General features: G+C 43.3%; 1 long non-coding RNA gene across 2 annotated transcripts in view; it reads left to right on the top strand.

Moving 5' to 3' along the window:
* The window catches only part of LOC123591443, a 207,057-nt gene that overhangs the window by 50,501 nt on the left and 134,507 nt on the right, over window positions 1-22,049 (top strand). For both annotated transcript variants that reach the window (XR_006709324.1, XR_006709322.1), the window contains exons 5-6: window positions 8,845-8,950; window positions 20,445-20,500. This is a non-coding gene — a long non-coding RNA (uncharacterized LOC123591443). The remainder of the gene's footprint in view (window positions 1-8,844; window positions 8,951-20,444; window positions 20,501-22,049) is intronic.

The following is a 22,049-nucleotide window of genomic DNA, read 5'->3' as shown; positions in this document are numbered from 1 at the left end:
TTCACTGCTTGTTGCCAGATCATTCCCACCTCCCCTGATACCCCCCCCCCCACACACACACACATACACACACCATACTTCCTCCACACTGATGGTCACAGCAACACAAACACAGCTCTGACCTTGCTCCCTGATGTAAATCCTTCAGTGTCTCTCCACATACACCAAGATACTACTCTGCATCTAATTCTACAAACATTTTTTTTTTGCTGTCCCCCTTGCTCAAAAAGGTCACTGCTGTTTCACACTCCTGGACCTGATGCTTCCCCTCCTGGAACTATCCATTCTTCTCCCTCTGCCTTTCTAAATGTACTTCTAAAGTCAGTGTAGCCATCACCTCCTCCAGGAAGCCTTCCCTAACCCTGCCCAGTGAGAAGTGGGGTCCCTCCTGTGCCTGAAAGAATCCTAAAAGGACTTGGTCGGCTTGGTGAACTGAGCCCCTCACACATACATCTCACAGAAATGAGAAGTGAGTACGATAATGGCAACGTGTGCATTCTCACCAGGGCCACACTGTTCAAAAATCAGACAGGGAGGGAGTTGGTGGATGTGGATTCCCAACGTTCCCCTTAACTTACGGACACCTATTCACATTGGTGGTGTTATGGCGATGTTCCGAAAGGTTACAGTGAGTTTCGAGTTGTGCCCTACAGTCCTCGCAGAACCCTGACCACATCAACGCAAAAGTCCAACATTATTAATTTATGTGACTTGGAAAAACAGCCTGTACCAAAACGTGCCTCCTACGTCAACACCCTGGTTCGTCCAGCGCAGCGCCACCACCCTGCCTCCTGCACAGGCCCACGGCGCATGCCCGTGGTGCTGCGGCTGCGCAGTGGGGATCACCGCGCGGGCGGTTTGCACCCGTTTTGCCTCTATTATCATGGGAGCTAAAAGGAACCGAAAACAGCAGGTTGGCCAGAGGCTATGGCAGTGTTCTCATGGAATCCTAATTAACGTGTCAGAGACGCATTAATCTATGAGAGCCTTTCGTGGCCTGAGAGTTGTAGTAGTTGCCTTTCTCGTCAATCAAGCTGCGAATTCCTTGAGAGCAGAGGCCATAACTCCTTCAGCTGTGTATCTCAAGGAATTCCGCTTGGTAAGCAGTCTATAAACTTTGTGTGGAGGGATGAATAAAACTGAACTAAGAATTCCATGAGGACAGGGTCCATGCCGCGCATCTTCCTGACACTTAACGCAGTGCCAACACTTAATATGTCAGATGTTCTCAATTAGGAGTCTCCAAAGGTAAAGATAGATGTGTGTGTATATATCTATGTCTATATCTATATCCTCTGTATATATCTATGTCTATCTCCACATTTTTCATGTGTCATTTTTATAACATATTGACAATATATGTAATATTACAAAAACCCTAAACTATAACATTACACTCAACATGGCTGTTCATAGCAGAAATTGTAGGGGCGCCTGGGTGGCTCAGTCCGTTGAGCGGCCGACTTCGGCTCAGGTCATAATCTCTCCGTCTGCGAGTTGGAGCCCCGCATCGGGCTCTGCTGACAGCTCAGAGCCTGGAGCCTGTTTCAGATTCTGTGTCTCCCTCTCTCTGACCCTCCCCTGTTCATGCTCTGTCTCTCCCTGTCTCAACAATAAATAAAACGTTAAAAAAAATTAAAAAAAAAATTATATCAGTTTGAGGTAGAAATGCTGGTTTTAGCAAATGACAAGCTGTTCTGATTCATTGCTTTTTATAAATTGATTTATTTCATAGAGCAAAAACAAATCCATAATTACTTAGTACAGTGTTTTGGGAAGCAAAATCTTGCACACAAAGAAGAAATAAAAGGGGTTCTTGGTGCTGAATAGCTTGAGAGCCAGTGCAGTGCAACTCAATTTTGAAAAATTAGATATCTCTAGTATTTACTTTCGTCAAAAACTGCGGTCACAACAGCTGTGTCCTTCGTTATACAGACATGGCTACGTGAGGTGGATGGAGAAGAATCAGGAGACTGAGTTAAAACTTTCAAGTATTCCATATGGATGACAGAAAAGCAGGAACAAAGCAAAGCCTTCATTCGTTCATAGCTGATACCAGGAGCTAACTTACTGGCCCTCACGAGGTCCTCCTTGGGATGGTACCAGTATGGGAGGTAAATGAATCCTATTTGTTCACTTCCTGTTTGTGTGACCAGAAGTTTCTGCGTATGTTGTTGTATTGGTCAAGGCATTGCCAGTTTCAAATGACGAATATCCAACTTTGTTGGACCCAAATGTCAATTTATTCGTTCTCATATTTGAAAAGATGAGGAGGGGGGCACCTGGGTGGCGCAGTCGGTTGGGCGTCCGACTTCAGCCAGGTCACGATCTCGCGGTCCGTGAGTTTGAGCCCCGCATCAGGCTCTGGGCTGATGGCTCAGAGCCTGGAGCCTGTTTCCAATTCTGTGTCTCCCTCTCTCTCTGCCCCTCCCCCGTTCATGCTCTGTCTCTTTCTGTCCCAAAAATAAAATAAACGTTGAAAAAAAAAATTTAAGAAAAGATGAGGAGGAATGGGTCTGAGTTCAGGTGTGGCTGGATCCAGGACATCAGATTATGTCATTAAGATGCAATTGCTCCAGCTCCCCCGTTAGGCTCTGCTTCACTCCTCCTTAAGCAAGTTTTCTCTACTTGGCAGCACAGATTATCTCAGCAGCTACAGACTTCAATGGGTCTTTGCTCTTGCAGTCTTCAGAAGGAGCAAACTTCTCTCTGTGAGCCCCTAATATGACTCTGAATGAATGGCTCTGCTTGAGTTGGATGTCCACCATGGGACATATTGCTGTATTAGAGAGATGGGGTATGACTGTCCAGTCTGGTTCAGATGCCCAACCCTCGGGGGAAATCTCCTTGTGAGGGACAGACCACCAAATATGGGAGGAGAATTTCCCAACTGAAAGATGCTGGGCATACAGAGTCAGAGCCAAGATCTATGTGTCGTGTCTCCTCAAGCACTGTGTCTACAACCTCCCTATATGTGGCCTAATCGTATATTTTTCCTGAAAGGCCTGAAAAATTTACTCCTAGGTGTAGTTCAAAGCAAAGCAAAACAAAACAAAACAAAAACCACTTGTGGTTGGAGAAGCCATGAGGTTCCAGACGCTGTAACAACATAAAAGACTTTGAATGCTCAACTTCTGACAAATACTCGCTCAACCGTGATGCCTCAGTTTCAGCGAAAAAGTACGTGTTCTTTAAAACAGATTTACCTCTTCAGCTAAGATGGAGATTCTGAGGCAGGATAATTTAAGAGCCGGAAAAAGCCAAATAACGTTTTCATCAGGGGAATAAGATAGCATCCGTTCTCTGGACTGGACGCCACCCAAGAAAAGCCATTACCCAGCAGTGACACGTGAAAGATCTGCTTTGATTTCATGCGGGAGAGTATTTAGCAGTGTCAAGACAAAACATGCCAATTCCCATGGGTTGTCAAAAAAAATGCCATTATAAGCACAACCCTGAAAAAAACAAATCCACTCCCATTGCAAGTGTCACCAAGCTTTTGATGGAAAATGGATACATTTGCCAGCCTAGAAGAATAAAGAGAACGCTGGAAGGAGTGAGAGAGGGAGGGAGGGAGGGAGAAAGCGAGAGAAGGAGGGAGGAAAGAATAAATGAAAGAGAAGAAGAGAGTGTGAGAGAAAGGTGACCCTTTAGCCTGCTCCAGATTTGTGTGAAAAGTGTAATAATTAAGAATACAGGCTTTGACCAGAAACAGACAAATACTGTGATGTGAAATATGTGAAATAATAAAATAGTCAAACTCCTAGAAGCAGAGAGTACCATGGTGGTTGCCAGGGGTTGGGGGGAGAGGGAAATGAGAGGTGGTGGTCAAAGGGTACAAATATTTAGTTTTGCACGATGAGTAAATTCTGGATATCTGCTGTACAGCCTGGAGCCTGGAGCCAACAATACCATTTTGTATACTTAAAATTTGCTAAGAGGGTAAATCTTATGTTAAGGGTTTTTACCACAATACTAATGATAATGATAGTGTCAATGATGATAATAAAGGGGGCAGGAGGCAAGTTGGGGAGGTAACGGATAATGTCTGTGGCCTTGATGGTTGTGATGTTTTCACGTGTGTCTGCTTATCCTCAAACTCATCAAGTGGTACACATTAAATATGTACAGTTTTTTAATGTATCAATCCTACCCCAGTGAAGTAGTTTTTAAAAAAAATTGATTGCCTTGGGGCGCCCGGGTGGCTCAGTCGGTTAAGCGTCCAGCTCAGGTCATGATCTCACGGTTTATGGTTCAAGCCCCGCGTCGGGCTGTGTGCTGGCAGCAGAGCCTGCTTGGGATTTCTCTCTCCCTCTCTCTCTGCCTCTCCCCTGCTTTCTCTCTCTTAATAAATAAATAAACTTTAAAAAATAGAATAACATTTAAAAAATTGATTGCCTTAGAGAGTGATCGCTAAGGGGCTCAGGGTTCCCTTTTGGGGTGATGAAAATGTCCTAAAAGGAATTATAGCGATGGTTCTACAATTCTGTAAATATAAGAAGTCACCGAATTGTATACGTTAAATGGGTGAATTATGTGATGTGTGGATTATATCTCCATAAAGCTGTTCAAGAAAAAATATTTCAATTGAAAAAAGAAGAAGACCGGCTTTGGACTCAGGATATCAAGGTCGGACCCTGCCACTGAATTGTTACCTAAAGTCGGTCACTTGACCTCCCCAGGTCTCCGGTTCTTCACCTGCAAAGCAAGGAGAAAAATAATAGTGTGGTTAACGCTTAAAAGCAGCGATGGCTGACAGTGCTGAGCCAGGTGCCAGGGCAGGGCTTGCAGTAAATGCTCAGGAGATTAGATGTGGTGTCACTATAGGCTGATGGAGACAGTGTATCCTGGAGCTCCGTGGAGAACATTTCCTGTACAGAGAAGGTATTTAAATTCACCCAGTTCAAAATGCCTGGATGGGAATCCTGAATAGGCTTTGCCTCTGTATTTCATAGGTAGAATGGCAGGCTGTAAATAGAAGTACACTCTTGTTTGACAGCTGGAAACTAGGAAATGACATCTAAAGAATCTTCTGCCTTATGGAGCTCGACTTTTCGCAGAACACTAGAGGTCCCTCTTGGCACTGAATCTTCCAGCCCTCGTGGTGTAGAATTCAGAGTGACAATTTTCTACCTCAGCCCCACTAGATGTCTCTTCAATAAAGTTATAAGACAGTGCTCTGACATCGGTTCGGTGCCCACAGATCATCGCACAGAGAGGACACAGGTTAAAAGCCAAGCAGTTGGCCTGAATGTGCATGCATCCTAGAAGCTACCTTCTGCTGCCACACATACGATCCCGATGGAAGAAGTCGTTCTCCGGAAGCATTTTCTGGTAGTAAGATATGGGGGGTGGAGGGGCAGAGGCAACGTTAATTAGGAACCATAGAGGGTACTTTGAAGTCATAGAGGAGGTGCTCTGTAAGAAATTAAAAACAAGGTTGCTCTCCCAGAGTCAAATGATCAAATCAGCAATGGAGGTGTTAGAGATGTGCAGTTACCTTAAAACAGATAAAGCAGTCCACAGGCCAGAGCAAGACTTAGCTGTGTGTTGTTGGAAGGGACTGATGCATCCAAAGCAAAACAGTGTTCCTTTGGTAGCTGGTCATCCCAGGAAAGCTGGAGAGAGCGAGAGAGGCATGTTTGGGTAATGTAGCAGAGAAAGAGGTTCCCTGGCCCTGGTTCTGTGGCAGCATCGTAATCCCCAGTGAGCGATTGGACCATCTCACTACTGAAACCTGAAGTGCCTTAGCAGTCACATCACCAGATTCCACCCTGACCGGCATGGCTTCTGTCATTTGAGCCCCTGTGGTCATCTGCCGATGGGGAGCAAAGATGCCACTTAAGCCACGTGGGTGAGAGTTCTAGTCCGCATGGGTGAGTAACAGGTCCATTTCTCATTCTGAACTTTATATCTCATATTCTGGCATGTTCTTCAATCCCTTCTGAATTTGGTAGCATGAGTTAGCCTCCCCCAGACTCATGAACTCTAGGACATTAACAAGATTGAGGTTCCCACCCTGTGAGGCATGTCCCGGGTTGGGGTGTTTTCACCAAAGCAATTCTACCTGTTAAGCTGGTAATTCTACCAGCTAGCTCCTGGAAATACCTCCTGTAGATACATGGCTTCCATACTTGGATTTCCAATTTACATAGTCCTGAATCTTGTTTTGCTGCGAAGCTAATTGTTTTTCAGTGTCAGTAAATTGTGCTGAGACAGTGCTCTCCATGACAGTGTGGACTGAGGGGCTTTCCTGAAGGAAAACACTAAAGGATAATCTAATGCTTGCATTCTTTGGGCTTCTTTCTTATTAACAGAGGATGACAACTCTAATGACCTCTTGGCTGACACCAGGTTAAGTAGCCGTGGCCAGGCTGACCATAGAAACGTATTCAATCGTTCAGCGAATATTGAATGAGCACTTGCTGCCTCCAGGTGCTGTCCCAAAACCAGGATGCGGCAGTGAATTAGACCAAACCCTTGCCCTTGGGGGGCTATTAGTTATCGTTGCATAAACGTAACTAGTAAACAAACACATAACTAAAGTACAGAATGTACTCCCATGGTGACGAGGGCAGTGAAAAAAACTAACGCAAGGAAGGAGCACCAGAATCGCCGGTGATGCAAGTGATCAGGGTAGGCTGCACTGAGGTCGAACCCGAAGGAGGCGAGGGAGCCAGCCATGTGCTTCCCTGGGAGAGGACTGTTCCAACAAAATACAGCAAGTACAAAAGCCCCAGGGTGAAAGCCTGTCTGCGGCATCCACGTGGCTGGTGTGGAGTGGGCGAGAGAGAGAAGGTAATGCCACTGACATAAGGTTGGGAGGGGGGATTTGATTAAGCCAGGCATTTCGGAAATGTAAGCATAACCCTAAATTGAAAACATGCTAGGGATGCCTGGGTGGCTCAGTCGGTTAAGCATCTGACTTTGGCTCGGGTCATGATCTCACGGTTCGTGAGTTCCAGCCCCGCATCAGGCTCTGTGCTGACAGCTCAGAGCCTTGAAGCCTGCTTCGGATGCTGTGTCTCCCTCTCTCTCTTTGCCCCTTCCCTGCTCACGCTCTCTGTCTCTCAAAAATAAATAAATGTTTAAAAAAATTGTTTGAAAACATGCTAATAATTTTCCTCATTTCACAATCAAGGCTGGGTTTGCCACACACACACACACACATTAAGAAAGTGTGTTCTTACTACTTTTTAGTGGAACCATTAAAACTATGAGCAGCCCACCGAGGGAATGGCCGTGTGCTGGTGTATGTCATGCCTATATGGTGACAATCTCTCCTCTATGGCTCTTCTCCTCTAAGCTCCTTGCTTCACATGCCTGGGATGGCTCTTTCCACATAGTCATATAGTTACTTATCTACTTGTCTGTCTTCCCCCTGATTATGAATGACTTGCGGGCAAGAGCTTCACTCGTTTTTGTAACTCGAGCACAAGCTAACTACAGGGCACAAAACAGGAGCTGAATAATGGCCTTCTCATTTAAACTGAACTCAGTGGCTACTTTGTATGTGGGCAATAGCTGCAACTTCTTGAGGAGCCCTCAGTATATCAGTTTAAAAAAAAAAATTAAATCCACACCTACTCTTGAGAAAAGAAGTGTAACACAGCGAATCACCTCCAGAAACTCAACATACATTATTCTGATAGGGTAAGAATGTAGAATGGGGAGAGCAGGCTTTGGGTCCATGCATTGACCGAAATGCTGAAAATTGAAGTAGGAGCACAGAGGTAATCTGATTATATTTCAGGATGGCTAATTACATTCCCACGAGACACGCAGGCACAGTAAGCAAAGAGCACCGCCCTCCAACTTGGCCTGGGTACAATGGCATCGTGACCACAGACTCAAGCCCATTCGAGTCAGACTGCCCTGGGTTCTACTCTCAGCTCTATTCTTTATTAGCCAGCTGGCCCTGGGCAAGTTACTTAGCCACTCTGATCCTCAGTTTTCTTGTCTATTAAAAAAGGGGGGGGGGTCATAAAATAGTGCATTCCTCAGAAAGATCTGAAGTGTAATAAATGATATTATCAATGGTGAGCACCCAACACGATTCCTGACATCCTGACAAAGCATTCTACCTGATGTGATTTATTAAAACGGACAGAAGAAGCCAGTATTCCACCTTTTATCATCCTGTCTAACTTAAATTTGGTTTTCCTAATCTTCACAGTTGCCACTTGTTTTCTCATCTGTGTTATGGAGCACTACAGATCAAAATCTACGGTAACAGATCCCTGAGCCAGTCCATAGTGCCTTATCTGCAACCGAAATACAGAAAGACGTAAAAATTTGCAAGTTTTTTCCCATGTCCTTTGGGAGTAAAATCTGAGCTGACCTAGGTCACATGGTTGTACACCCTTGCTGGAACTCCTGAGGAAATCTATTTAGTCTTTATTTACTGTACTTGATCGTGAACAGTCATAGTTTTGCTGCCGACCTATTAGTGTGTTTGGGTATGAGGTACGGCCCCAGATTCTGCTGGTATGTTGCATAATACACGGCATGTGCTCTGCATTGCTTTTCTAAAATCCAAAAGCATCTGGATTCGGAAACACATCTGGCCACCAGGGGTTCAGGTAAGAGCTTGTGGGCCTGGCAGCACTGAGGGGCGGGATCTGTGCGTTGCTCTGCATGCTGGGATTGACCAAGGTCCTCATTTATGCTTACGGTGGCCTTGATGGCCCAGATTCCACTTAGCAGAAAAGTCAGACATCTGACTTCCGACTTCCTCAAAACACAAAGGGAGAGAGCGTGCCTTTCTGAAGGAAGGCAGTGTCTCTTAGTCACCTCTGAGGAAAGCTGTATTAAGTTGACCTTGGCTGTTGTCTTCTTTCCTAGGGAACCCTGAATACCAGGATGGTACTTGATTATCACCGGCTACAGATTCTCAACAGCCCTAGTTTTCCGGGTGTGATCTTTGATGCAAACCAGCATCATCAACCAGGTAGTTCAGACAAGATTTTGTCTCCCACTTCACAAGCTTCACAGCTCACAGGGTCACCTGGCCTTCACAACCAGCCTTTAAACATCCGTCTCAATGGATGATGGATCACCTCTTGGGCCTAATAACCGGTTGTGGTTGTGTTTTGTGGCAAAGCATGGTGGTTGTGTTAGGCGAAGGGAGGGAGCTGCAGACAGGAAGCGTCACGTTCGGGAGGTCTAACACCTCAAGGACTCTGTAGTTGGGGCAGAGGAGGCTGAGAGGAGCTGGGGGCAGGGGTGAAAGGGTGTGTGGGTGACTGCAAGGAACTTGGGCTTGGTTTGAAGACCCTCTAATTAAAAGGCCTCAGGCGTGGCACCCACCCTGGGGAGCCACAATTCACACCATATCCTATTATCTTAGGCCTGAGATAATTTGATAGTATTAAACACCTGCCCTCTTTGGCCTGGGCCAGAACTTACATCTATTTATTTGTTTATTTATTGATTTATTTAGGTTTGGGGGGGTGGGGGAAGAGGTAACGGATAATCTTATTTTTAAGAAATGCACACTGAAGTGTATGAGGGTACAGGGACAAGATAAAAATCCAGATCTACAAAATGAGACTCTCTAGAAGTGAAGCCCAGACACCAAGCAGCTTGTAGAAAATGGGCCAAGGGATTTTCAGGCACACTCAAGTTTGAGAACGCATGAAATATATATCGTCGCTGCTGCAAGTGGGTGGTGCTCACGGCAGCTCTGGCCTCATTTGGGAGCTCGTTAGAAACGTGGAATCTCTGACCCCACAAAGACTGGCTGCATCTGACCCTGCATCTTTCATATGATCCCCCAGGTGATTCCTTACACTCTGAAGTTTGAGAGGTCCTGATCCAGATCACCTGCTTACAAATGCAGGTGTTACAGGTGCACAACACTCATTTGCCAAGGTTTTTTTAAAGGCTTTTCTTTGCTGTTCTCTCTGGTTGCCTTCAGCCGCCAGGAAGAAGGAAAGGTAGGGAGAAGGGCAGCCTCAGCAGACATAGCTATCATTTATGATGACCGTCGCTCTGCATTCAGCTCGGGTGGAAAATTTACTGCTGTTTCACAGATGTCACTGGAGTCTGTCAGGGCATCACTCTTACGTTCTTCCTTCCAGACTCACTGCCTGGGTGGGACATATCACCCCCGACAGACACATCAGTTGCTGCCCCTGATCGACCCTTAGAGCTGGCATAGCAAGTGTCACCACGGAGCTGGAACTACAAGCTTAGTCAGATACCGGGCAGGAGTTATTCCTGATGCCAAAGACTCACTTAGAATTGCAGTAAAAGCACCTTTTGAAATGGACCTAGGTTGTTTAATGATACGAACAAAACAAAACAAAAAACTCTTCTTGCCTCAAAATATGTGAAACAGAACTGATCTTCCAGTGCTGAGGATAAGGCTTCTCTAGTCACCAGGAAGCATTCTTTCCTGAAGAATGTTCCAAAGAACACTAGCCTAATAGATGCTCCTGGCAAAAAAAGACTCCATAACTGAATAAGGAAACACTATATTTAGAACTATAGTTTAAAACACTATATTTTCAATTTATCCTCTTGGAAATTGAAAATGTACATTAGCATGTTAAATGCTCTGAGAAGTCCTGCATTAAAAAAAAAAAAAAAAAAAAAATGTCTGGTTCTGCCTAGCAGCATTTCCCAAATGTATTCTTTGATGGGATTCCGATTTTCTCCAGTACTTACATTTTCTAGAACTCGTGTCTTAAGGGAAACACTGAGGGAACATCTTGCAGAGAATTTATATATAAAGGAAGAGCTCGATTAGTCCCATAAATGGACAGTCAAAAGGAGAAAGAAAGGCAGTTGTGAAGAATATCTAAAAATATTGACCAGGCCTCTGGACGTGGGAACTGGGCTTCCATTCCCTGTCAGGAAACTGCCAGCGGGGTAAAGAGGCTCCTCGGATCCTGAACAGAAAAGAAACAATATTCCTCGTCTGCTTTAGAGTGAAGAATTGGGATGATTAGTGAGCTTCCAGAAGATCCACCTTCCCCCCCCCCCATTCTTCAACCCCCTACCCACTCCACCACCAAATCCTACCTCCCTTCTCAGTATCCCACTTCTCACACACCCACTGCCCCCACCCTGGGTCCAGCTGCCTGGGCCACTGAAGGGCCAGCGATGGCCAATGCATGGCCATCCATTACTGGATCTCCCGACCTCCACTTCTGTCCCCCTAATGTGCCACCCACACTGCAGTCCACTGGTTTAAACCTTCCCAGAGCTGCCCTTTGCCAGGAAGAAAGCAGAGCAGGCCTGGCATTTTCCAGCTGACTCATCTCGATTGATTCCCCCACTCCTTCTCACGTTCCAACGGTATGCGGTTTCTCCTGCCATCTCAAACATGGACTCTCCTTCCCATCTCAGTTTTGCCTATGCCTTCGTCCGATCACTAAGCAGAAGTCGTTTCCTCTAGGAAGACTTCCTTGATTTGATAGTCTAGGTCCACAGTTCAGTGCCGGTCCACAAGCTGTCCATAATGAGATCATTGCAGAAATCGAGAGATGAGCATTTAGAAACATTGACAGTATTTTAATTATGACATCCAAACACGCGATCAGTAGACAAATCTTGTTGAAAAGGGAAAGGACCAGGCCAAATGTTATCTAACTCATGTGGTGAGTCTCTCATGGCGCCAAGTATCATCCATGACAGATTAGAGAGGAAAACTGATCCTCTATCACACAGGGTCCGAGAAGCATGGGTCAAGGTCACGTTGCCATGTGATACCCACTCATAGTACCAGATACCTTCCATTCAAAGCATTTATCATGAATGGTAGTTTCCCATAGATTTTTTTGTTTTTTACACCGTCTCCTACACAGACGCCTAGCTTCGTGACAGCGGGCACCAGGCATGCTGCTGTCAGTGTCCTAGCCTAGCACAGTACCTGGCACAGACCTGATACTCAATAAATGTGTCTGATCAATAAGGGGAAAGAGTGAGCCTTGTTGATTTTAACTGTGTCACCTCAATGGCAATCTTTGTACTTCCTCAGTCACCTGTGGCTTATATATGAGGTTGGGAGCGTGGTGGGGGGTATTGAGAGGGAGCTAAGAGAATTCTTCTATTTCCTGAACTCAGCCACACCCTTCCAGATCATGTTTCAATGGCGGAATGAACGTAAAATGCAACGCAGACAGTGTTGTTGACATGAGTACAGAAGAACATTCATTCTGTTGTGGGTAACTCAGATCTGGAGCTTTCTACTGTCACCCATCACAGGTGTTTTGTTTGATATTTCTATTTCACTCTAATTAAGTAACATCAGAAAATATTATTGCCCTTACAGGAACAGAGCTGGACACAGGCCAGCTTTCTGCGGTATTTCCTCATACAGCTCTCCCCTCCATGCCTTTGTTCCTAGCTGTTTTGCTGATCAAATGGAGAGAAAGAGACCTCGTGAGCTGGTATGACTCTGACAGCTTGACTTCTGGCAGCTGCTGGACCTCAGAGCATAATTTCCTCCCTCGTGGGTTATCAGAATCAAACACCCCTGGCTAATCAGGATTTCAAAGGATGCAGATATCCAGTTTAATTTAAGAGGATTATTCCAAAACAGCTCCGAGTAGGGCATTTGGACTTTGAGCCCCCTAACCGTTCGCTCAAACAGGCATCAGAGGCGGCTGGAATCTTGAACTTTTTCCAGGAAAGGGAAGAGATTTCAATATAAAAGAGCAGTGGATGTCTTCAGACAGTCTTAGCCCCAGCACTGGGAAAGGTACCTAATCCCCCTGGGCTTTTACTTCCTCATATGTTTAAAAAAAGAGGATTTGACCAGATGACCTCTCCAATCTCTTCTAGCCCTGAAATTCTCTGACTGTAATCTCTAAGGCCTCTTCTAGCTGTAAAATTTGGGAACTGAATAATTCAAACTCCTCTCGGCCACAAGCATCAAGAACGCTGAAGAGCTCCGTATCCATTCCCTCGCTGCCTCAGTTTGGTACTGAAAGAGGTGGCAAAGGTTATATTTATACAAAGGACTTCCCATGTGCTACTCACTGAGTTTCAACTTTATTCTGGAAAGTCTGCGGCATACAGCCTCACCCCCCATACCGTGAAGACAAAATTGTTTACAAAATCCCACGACTCGGAGATCTAACGCTAGTTCCCCAGACGGAAGTGTATATACTAATATCATTCCTAAGAACAGTGTGCCTGGGAAAAAGGCTCTAGGGTCACATAAAGTTCCAAAACACCGTCCTTGGTCCCCTCTCATTGATGGATCACCTTACAGAAGAGCATATTGGAGCATAACATGCCCTGCACTGGAGAAAACTTCTTGAACTTTGCTTGCCTTACCATTTCCCAACATTTGACCACCGAAGTCTATTTATTTTCCCTCTGAAACATTTATTATCATTTTCTAAACTAGACCTCCACAAAACCTACATAGGAAATGCTGCTCTAAGCATCACCTCCCACTTGGTAGATGCAGGGCGTTCCTTCAACCGGCAAATTCTTCAGCCCCACCCCCTGACTTACTGAATCAGCATCTTTGGAGATGGAGTCCAGATATATCAGCCTTCCCAAGCTCCCCAGTGGGGGCTGGAATTGTCCCCAGTGGGACAATGCTGTAGTGCTGTTGGTAAGTACCAACTTTGAATAGCAGAATTAAATAGTTAAAATTTCAGGAACAGTAGGAATTTGTGAGCTAATTGATGCTATGTTGGTAGACTGACATTTGCCATGGTGAGAATATTTACACCATGAAAATCAGCAAATGCTACAGTGCAGGGCGTTTCTCTCTCCCGGGCTGTGGCTTGTTAGACATTTATTTGCAGATCACTGCCTCCGGGGGATCCTTATGTACAGCACAGTTTGAGAACCAGTAATAATGCAAATATGTGCTATTATTGCTAGGTGTTATGTGTCCAAATTCTGTTAAAATTGTAATCACTAGTTTTCCCATGCTTTTCGATATTTCCTAAAAGAACAACAACAAAAAAAAAAAAAAAACAAAAACAAAAACAAATATGGTATGCAAAAGAAAGTCTTGCGTTTTGTCTTTAAAGTAGTTAGGAATTATCCAGGAATAGAGATAATCAAGTAAGCAGAATCTCATTATGAAGTTTATGTTTTTACAGACTTTGTAAATTGAGACGTAAAATGGGCCCTGCTGACAGATATAGCTTTGTTATGGTCTAGTCTTTTAGTAATCTGGGGAAGAGAAAAATCTAGAGGTATAAAAATATTCCCAGACTGGTGTTCGTCACTTTTTCCTCTTAACTTTGTAAACTTCTCTTCACCACCACATTTCAGACTCAAAGGCAGTATACCGCACACTTGTTGAGATTGTCTCTGGGCTCCTTTGTCCCTGGAGTGTCGGTGGTGGGGGAGAGGTAGAGTACATTTTTCTTCCTTCCTTCCTCCCTCCCTCCCTCCCTCTCTTTCTCTCTCTCTCTCATTCATTCATTCATTCATTCTTAATTTGAGAGAGAGAAACAGAGCACAAGCTAGGGAGGGGCAGGGAGAGAGGGAGACACAATCTGAAGCAGTCTCCAGGCTCCCAGCTGTCAGCACAGAGCCCAACGCGAGGCTCGAACTCACAAACCGTGAGATCATGACCCGAGCCGAAGTCAGACCCTCAACCGACTGAGCCACCCAGGCGCCCCTATATTATTTCTTTTGTAAAATGGACTCCTTTGACAGATCCAATTACAGTCTCATTTCATGTTCGATAGTAAACATAGAGCCCAGGGTGATCTTTTCATCATTTCTCTGGTTCAAGCAAAGTGCAAAATCCAATGACAGAACCAGAAAGTACCTTGTGAGACTGAGCAGTTTGAGTTTCCACTTAACATTTGTCCTTCTATTCCCTCTGAAGGTGGACAGCCTCAAGGTGACTGCAGGACTAAATACAGTTTTGCTTGAACAGCTTATCTGGCATAAACACACTCCAGTGGATGTCATATCCCCAGTCATTAGAACCCTGACCCGCCATCAACAAGTATTTAATCATTGTGAATCTAACAGCTCATTCTGACAGCCAAACACAATGACATTGCCTATCTCTCCTGTAAAATGCCAAGTGGTATATGCTTAAAGGCAGAAATCTCTCTTCTCCCCCATGCAAGCCTATGACTTCCTGACAGCCCCAAAATATACCTGAGGCAAAATGGTGACTAGGAAGGAAACGGGGGGGTGGACCCTGTGTTCACTGAACACTTAACATTTGCCAAGCTCTATCCAGGCATGTTGTATATTATTTTAAGCAATCTTTACAGAAAACCTAAGAGATTATTTGCCCTGTCCATTCTTGTTCTGTCCTTTTAAACCAAGGGTTGGGCGCCTGGGTGGCTCAGTTGGTTAAGCGTCTGACTCTTGACTTCAGCTCAGGTCATGATCTCACAGTTCATGAGTTTGAGCCCCGCATTGGGCTCAGTGCTGATGGTGTGGAACCTGCTTGGGATTCTCTCTCTCTGTCCCCTCCCCTGTGTGCGTGCACTCTCTCTCTGTCTGTCTCTCTCTCTGTGTCAAAGTAAATAAATAAACTTTAAAAATATATAAAAAATAAATAAACTAAGGGTCAAATTAAATACCTTTGAGGCCAGACAGGTTAATAAGGTAAATAAAGGAAATGAACAAGGTGAAATAGTAGAAACACAACTAAAACTGGCGACTTCTCAATAGTGAGGAGACACAGGGAATGGCAGAGACTATGGCAAAATCTGATTTTCATGGCAATACTTTAATTTTTTTTTTAATATAGCCAAGTGGTTCAGTTAAAAACAAAACAAACAAGGGGCGCCTGGGTGGCTCAGTCGGTTAAGCGTCCGACTTCAGCTCAGGTCACGATCTCGCGGACCATGAGTTCGAGCCCCACGTCGGGCTCTGGGCTGATGCTCGGAGCCTGGAGCCTGCTTCCAATTCTGTGTCTCCCTCTCTCTCTGCCCCTCCCCTGTTCATGCTTTGTCTCTCTCTGTCTCAAAAATAAATAAACGTTAAAAACAAACAAACAAACAAAACTCTGTGGGCTGAACAAAACATATATGTGGGCTGGATCTGGCCGCCATTTTACATCATCTGCTTCAGACACAGTCCATCCAATCACCTACTGCTTCCCAGAGACCTAGCACAACAGCTGCAGGATGAGCTGGTTCTAGGCAGTGGTGCCTAACCCTTCAAAAACGCGCTAGCTTCACGTTTTTATGTATTTCTGGTCCTAAGCCTTCAGAACAGTGCTCTGGCTCTGGATGCCTCCATTTCCCTCCCCCTCTTACACTCTTGAACCAGGTTTCCTCACTCACGTTTCAGCCCAGCTCTCTCTCTCTCTCTGGTGCTGTCGTCACCCCCATAGTGAAGGGGAAAACTTCCTAGCCCATCCCTGGCCTTATAGACTCTACCCTTTAAACCTAAAACTGGGTTGGAGTGGAGTGGGAAGCATTTCCTAGAGAAAAATTAGGTCATCCCCATTCACAAGTGAAGAATCTGAGATCTACTTAGATCAGGTCATTTGGCTGGGAAGTAAAGTAGGGGCAATTTGGACCCAGAATAATTCCTCCTCCAAAATCCCTTCCTCAGAGTCTCTCCTTTTCCACTAAAAGAGCTCTGAACTGAGCAGGAACCTCTAGAAGACCTGGTATGATACGTTTTACCTTGAAATTCTATAGAAATGTAGCTTTCTATTCTGCAATATATTTGTATTTGTTCTAATAAAGAATTTGATATTTTTTTCCTGCAGGTAAAAATAATGTCTCAAATACTTGCTATGCTGTTATGTTAAATCTTCTTATTCTCTAGACTCTGAACCATATGTCCCATTGGTGACATGCACATGTCACATTGATGCCATCAATACTGCCATCCTCTTCCTCTACCGGCATCTCCCAGGCTCTCCCAACCCAGACCGCCAACAGTCACCCCATTGTCAGAAGGCAAAACTTGCCACCTGGGTCTCATGAAACTTGTAAAAAAATCAATCAATAGATTAATTCATTGATTTTTTTTTTTACCTTGAAAATAACAGTTGAAAACCCCCAATTGTGAGTTTATTTGTCTGTTTTTTCAGATCAGATAAAGTGAGCTCAAGGCTCAGTCACTCAAACCGTTTTGTCAGCAGAAAGGTGAATGGCCCTAGCCACCATGGTGGATTTGACTGCTGTAGAGTTTTATAGTGTTTATTTTTTGTCATTTGTCTTTTACCCATAATGGACCATTGTAAAGAAAAACATTGAAATTTAAGTCGATGTGGAGCCCCAACTTAGAATCATACTATATTAATTCAGCAAGTGCATCACCTGGTTCTTTTCATCAGATACATACATCACATGCATCTGATCAAAATGTTATATACTGCATCAAGATGTTTCTAGTGCTTTTTAAAAAAAAAAATCAATGTTAAAAAAATGCAGCAACTTTTGCACCCAATTTGGCTTTAAACTTAATGGAAATGGAGACCTTGCATATTGGAATATGCTACTTGCAGAGATGTGCTTAAAAATAACAGCCTAACACTTTCTGTCCTATCAGATAATTATGGCAGGAAAAACAAATTTATTTTAAAATTTCCCAGTTAATTTTTATGGCTCAAATGTTAAGAATGTGAGCATCAGATTTTGAAAAACAAAATTCATCTCTTTTCATGTTGTATTTTTAAATTTCAGTCTACATTTTTAAAAATATGTCTACTCAAAGCATGTCACTTTAAAAATATTTTAACATTTTATACTTTTATTTAAAGAAAGTGAAATACCTCATATCACTTATTGTTTTTTTGAATTAGAAAAGTAAAACTTATCTTTACATAGTTGAGCATTATGACATTTAAAATTAATTTCAAAAATATAATATTTAAGATTATTTTTTTTTCAGAAAATTACTTTTTTCTCATATGCTACATGGAGAACTTTTTAAAGGAAGTGTTTAAGATTTTGAATTAATTTGAAAATGGTTTGGAACTTGGAAACATTTTGCTAATTCTGCTTTCATGTAAATTCATGTCACATGAAGCATATGTTCTTTAAAAGCTTGCTATACTGGAATAAAAACCCAAAGAAATGAGTCCCAAATGGTAGAGTGTCCAACCCATAACAGGGAAATATTTGGGTGAAACCCTTTTATCAAATTATTTTAATCTAACTACAGAGGTGAATATCTACTTCCCAAGCGGTATAGATTATTATATATTTTTAGCATATTAACCAAAGTTTCAACTGAAGTACCCATATTATAGATACGGGATTCCATATTGTAAGTATAGGATGTTGACACGCTGTAAGTGTACAGAATTTATAAAGGAAATATTTAAAACCAACTTAAAGAAAATATAAAAACCATATATAAAAAGTGATATTGAGATGCTCAGCCCGAATAAAGATAGGCAAAGGAAGGATTTATGAAGAAATTTTCCTCTGTAGAGCTATTAACATACTATGAGTCCCTACACCACGCCCTCTACCCACAAGACTCTTCCTTAAGCCTGTAGAAATGTAGGAATAGGTCGCCTGTTGTTCTGCAGTTTAAGGCAAGGGATGCATGAATGTTTCCCTTAGACAGATGTGGGCCATGGGAGAAAGCCAAAGTAGGGTCAGCAATAGGACCTCCCGCAGTGCTGGAAGAAAACTATCAGTAAGAAGTTGGAGGGGAAAGTTGGATGTCTACCGGTTCCAGAAGAAGTTAAAAACGACTGCTCAAACTCTAGACAAAGCAGTTAGCAAACTTGTTTTGGAAAGAGCCCAATAATAAATAATTTAGGCTTTTAGGGCTGTATGATCTGTGTCACAACTACTCAACTCTCTGTTTGTAGCATGAAAGCAACCATAAACAATCCATAAATAAATACATATGTCTCTGTTGCACTAAAACTTTATTAACAAATACAGGTAGCATGCTGGATGTGGCCCACAGCCATACTTCACCAGCTGTGCTCTAGACTCATCAGCCTGTCCCAAAGGAAGAGGAAGAAAGCAGAGCAGACCCCGGCTGTGGAAAAGCCCATGAAGACCCAGTCTACCCTAGCATCCTGCCATCCTGCTACCCTCGAGGAGTTAGAAACTGACTGGCAAGCTGGATAGGGAGAGAAGGAAAAGCCAGACGAAGAGATATAAAGAGAGAGCAGCAACCACCCTCTCGTCCCAGGAAACATCCAGCCTGACAAAGACAGAGCTGAGAAAGAAAAGAATATTTGAATTAAATCCATTTCAGAGGTCTTGGGCCAAATACACTTAATTTCTGAACTCAGAATGCATTTCCAATTTAAAATGACAATAGACCTGTTTACCTAAGAGTCAAGAAAGTCATGACTGATGTTGAGAAAAAAGAAAATAAGTTATATGTTGATTTAACCACACTTGCTTTTCCAAAATACTAGGGCGTATACAATCGCAGAGTCCAGCGTTTTCTTTTCTTTTCTTTTCTTAGCTGAAGACCCCAGCTATTATGGAGAAACAGGTGGTGACATCACCCATCTCAGTCGCCTTTTGCAAACTCTTGACAAGGAGCTCACCAAAAAGGCCACTCAGCAGTGTGAACATTATTGACTCGTTGTCCTGTCCAGTTTCTCCAACAGTCCAAGACAGATATTTGGTTAGAGAAGATAACTGGGGATTCTTTTGTCCTGCAATAAATATCATGACTAATTTATGTCTTTCTTCAAGTAAAGTGTGCACATCCACTTAGATGCTTTTAATTTGCCAGCAGGGTCACCTTTCTGAGGGCTCTCGTGCCTTTCCAAGGGCTGCTGGAAAGCTTATCTGTGGCCTGCGATTCAGAGCAAATGGCTAATTATAGGGGGTGCTGATCTTACTCTGCACTGAATGGGGCCCCTGGAGCATTTGCAAGGATCGGTGGAAAGCTTTATTCATTCTCAGCTCTTACACTAGCGAAGACAACAGTATGAAAATCCATCTGACTTTTGTTAAGACATCTGATTTGTTGGAGCTGAAAAGGTTTTTAAAGCAAATGGCGTCATCTTCTATTGATCTTAGTGCCTTTGTGCTATGCATGTTATGTCATCAGATTATCTAACTCATTCATCCACCTTTTCCAAAATGTGTGACTCCTCTTCATTGTCTCCAACTGCTACCACACAGACACGCTTTTCTTGATAATGGTATAATTCTATTATGGTATTTCCCAGTGTTTTGCTTTGTGTTTGATCACAGTGAAGTTCTCTTCTTAACCTATTAGCTGCCACTAGGGAGCATGGATACGTGTCTATCTCCTGATTTATACAGTTCTCACAGGTGTAATATGCATTACAGGTGTCATATGCATCACATTTACTTGGATAATTTTTCTTCTTTTAAAATTCCACAACATCCACCCAAGAAATGGCGATGAGAAAAAGAGTGAGAGAGAGAGAGAGGAGGTTGATGGTTATATGAATCTTGGTTGACTGCCAACTGCAATAATCATTTTATTTTTGAGAATTTCATATATATGCAATAGCAATTATTTATCTAAAGTTAGTAGTGAATTGGGTTTTTACCCCCTCTTTTGCTTTCTTTTTTCAGCATCTCATTGTCATCAAGAATAAAAGACTCTTGGGGTGCCTGGGTGGCTCAGTCAGGTAAGCATCAGACTTTGGCTCAGGTCATGATCTCACATTTTGTGCGTTCGAGCCCCATGTTGGGCTCTGTGCTGACAGCTCAGAACCTGGAGCCTGTTTCAAGTTCTGTATCTCCCTTTTTCTCTCTGTCTCTGTCTCTGTCTCTCTCCCAAAAATGAATAAACATTTAAAAAATTGATTTTAAAAAAAAGAATAAAAGACTCTTAATCAAAACTGAACTTTTGTCTTCAAAATGTTGGATTATGTGGAAAACTGTCAGAGTGCTATTTTCAGGTTTGAGTTATAAATACCATTCTTAATGAAAGGAAAATTAGGTAAGTTCAGCCTTTCACACTATTCAACATTTCTTTTCTCATTTTTATTCAACAAATATGTAGGGAGAGCCCACCACATTTGAGAAAATGTGGGAAAATACTAGGCCTTGGGATATGACAGAGAAAGAGACAAGGCCAAGAACAGTATTAGTGGGTGATCAATGTTATGCCAGGATGTAAAAGTAGGAGGAGGTAAGAGAGTGACTTTGTAGTAAACTTAGATTGAGTGGTCTAGGAAAGGCCTCTCTTTGAAGGTAAATTAACACTGGGGACGCCTGAGTGGCTCAGCCTGGTTGAGCATCCGCCCCTTGATTTGGCTCAGGTCATGATCCCAGGGTCGTGGAATTGAGCCCCACATGGGGCTCTGCACTGAGCATGGAGCCTGCTTGAGATTCTCTGTCTCCCTCCCTCTGCCCTTCTCCCCAACTCGTGCTCGCTCTCTCTCTCTCTCTCCCTCTCTTTCTCTCTCTCTCTCTCAAATAAAAAGAAGGAAAAATAAAGTTGATCTGTGTGATGAGAAACAGTCATGCAAAGATCAAGGAATAATAAACACATTCCAGAGAAAAATGTTAATGCAAAGCACCTACAGTAGGAACCAATTTCAGGGAGCCAAAAGAAACTTAGTGTGGCTGGAGAGTTGTTGCTGATGTGAAGATGCTAAAAGTTGAGCACAGGGTCATAAGATGAGGCCTTCCTAAGAAGGGATAAAGACTGGATTTTTTTTTTCCCCAAGTTTTAGAAGAACTCAGACAAGAAGGTTATTTAAGTCGGAAGAATAACATAACCATAATCTGATCTACAATGTTTTAATATTGTGTTCTGGCTGCAAAGGGAAGAATGGATGATGAGACAAGATAGAGAATTAATACAGAAACTGTTATATTCCTCCAGACAAGAGATGATGATGTCTTGGATTAGGGGATAGTAAAGATGTAGAAAAGTGGAAGAATGCAGGATAGATTTTGAAGTAGAATTGGTAGATCTTTCTGAGAGATAAATGTTGGAGTAAAGGAAATAGAGGAAACAAGAACAATGCCTAGATTTTTGTCATGCCCAACAGGGTGGGGTAGTGGTGCCACTTACTGCAATGGGACCTAAGGAATAGGAGCAGAGTGAGGAGGTCCACAAAGAATGGTTGTTTTAGTGGTATTAGGTTTAAAATATCCTCTGGAGGAATACCTGTGGGGCTCAGCCGGTTGAGCATCTGACTCCTGATGTTGTCTCAGGTCATGATC

The sequence above is a fragment of the Leopardus geoffroyi genome, chromosome B4 (genome assembly GCF_018350155.1).
Source record: "Leopardus geoffroyi isolate Oge1 chromosome B4, O.geoffroyi_Oge1_pat1.0, whole genome shotgun sequence".
Classification (NCBI taxonomy): domain Eukaryota; kingdom Metazoa; phylum Chordata; class Mammalia; order Carnivora; family Felidae; genus Leopardus; species Leopardus geoffroyi.
The sequence above is the reverse complement of the archived record's forward strand: the minus strand, read 5'-3'. Positions and strand labels throughout refer to the sequence as shown.